The following is a 2,200-nucleotide window of genomic DNA, read 5'->3' as shown; positions in this document are numbered from 1 at the left end:
AAGTCTGATAGGGTTACACCTCGGCCTTCATTGCCCCTGTCGTTGATAACATGAGTAAAGAAACTTGCATGTTCTGGTTTTGGCTTTCCTGGTATCTTCTCCTATCTTCTTCCATTGATCTCATGTAATGCTGGAAATCTGGATGCATCATAGGATGTGGTGGTGGTGGTGCATTTATCCATTATGGATGCTGCATCTGCTTCTTCCTTTTCCTTCGCCTCCCGCTCTCTTCTAGCCTCTTCGGTTTCAACTAACGCCATTTCCCCCTAGTCCTGTAACAAAGAGCGGTTACTCATAATTACACCATGCAAATGTTTCCGGAGCTTAACTCATTGCCCAGTACTGGTCACACAATGAAATCAAGAAGCAAATCCAAAGCAAACATTTATTATGTATATACATCATATATAACATAACATTACACACATATATTACATGTGGCGTATATAACCACTTATTTGGCTCAAAGCCCAAGCCAAGGGAATTTAAAATACGTCTTAGTACAATACCAGCTATACTACATTATTCCTCCCTCGAGCACTACTCCTCATCATCTTCGTTCGCCTCCGCGTACATGCCTGGAGTCCATCCGGTATAGCGGTTGGTCTTCCGAACACAGTCCGGAACATAAGTCCTTCCAGTTGGAATGTAGTCAGAGTCGGATGAAGTGCCGAGACAGAGATCTGTCATGCCGAAATAACTGTACAGTGACTCGTATGTATCCCCAGTAGGATACACACCTCCCTCATTCGCCATCCATGAAGGGTTTTTATCAACTTGACCCTCATCTTCTTCTTTTTCTTCTTCTTCACTCCGGAACTTTCACCTACCTCATATTGAGATGTTTTTGAGATCCCCATCTCCAAATCAAGAGAAATGGAGTTGGTATCTTTCTCTTCCTGCCCAGAGTTTTGGTTAATATTCTAGTTAACCTCGCCTCCTTCATCATCTGTATCACATGTGATAGGTTCATCTTCGTCTCCGAAGGTGTTATCACCAGATTTTGGACAAATCCAGAGGTGGGCCGGGCTTGGAAGATTACACGTGGAAGATTTCTGAAGCGGCCTGGCACGAAGGGTTTGGGCTGAATTGCCCGTGTATCTTTAATTAGTAGTTTATTATCTTAGATAAAAGTTAGAGTTTGTATCGTGCACGATGGGATATTCCCACGTTAGAAAGTCCCCTGGACTATAAATATGTATCTAGGGTTTATGGAATAAACAACAACTCACGTTCAACCCCAAACAAACCAATCTCGGCGCATAGCCAACTCCTTCGTCTCGAGGGTTTCTATCAGGTAAGCGACATGCTGCCTAGATCGCATCTTGCGATCTAGGCAGCCTAAGCCCCACGTTGTTCATGCGTTGCTCGATCTTGAAGCGCTTTTGATGGCGAGCAACGTAGTTATCATAGATGTGTTAGGGTTAGCATTGTTCTTCGTTTAAGCATGCTTACGTAGTGCAACCCTTGCATATCTAGCCGCCCTCGCACCTATCTCCGGTGTGGGGGCGGCACCCCGCTTGATCATTATTCGAGTAGATCTGATCCGTTACGATTGCTCCTTGTCCTACAAGGATTAGTTTAATATCTCGCAATAGTTAGGCCTTACAAAGGGGGAGGATCCGGTGGCACGTAGGGTGGCGTTCGCAAGTCCTAAACAGGATGTTCCGAGGATCAACTTCATGTTGGTTTTTAGGCCTTGTTTAGGATCGGCTTACGAGCACCGTGCGTGGCCGCGAGGCCCAACACGGAGTAGGATGATCCGATTATGCGGTGAAAACCCTAAATCATCGTAGATCTCATTAGCTTTATCTTGATCAAGCGGGACCACCAAGTATTCGTGCACCCCGTACGAATCATGGGTGGATCGGCTCTTTGAGCCGATTCACGAGGATAACCCGAGAGCCGATCGAGGCTCGTATTTAATGTTTACATGTATGCCCTGCAGGAAACTAAGCGAGGCATCCCCATCACCTTCCCGACCAGGTATAGGTCAGGTGGCACGCCCTTGCACTTCGCATCGCCGCGTGTGACCGGAAGAGCATTGCGGGCCGTCGCTCGGAGGGTCTCAGCCAGCCGCAGCTCTAGGCTCTTCCCGGCTCTACGGTGTTGACAAGGCCGCTGCCCGCCGGTGGGTTTTGGCAGTCAACACATTCTGGCACGCCCGGTGGGACAAACGTCTACATCAACCACATCGCCA

This window comes from Lolium rigidum, chromosome 4, assembly GCF_022539505.1.
Source record: "Lolium rigidum isolate FL_2022 chromosome 4, APGP_CSIRO_Lrig_0.1, whole genome shotgun sequence".
Lineage (NCBI taxonomy): Eukaryota > Viridiplantae > Streptophyta > Magnoliopsida > Poales > Poaceae > Lolium > Lolium rigidum.
This window is presented reverse-complemented; position numbering follows the sequence as displayed.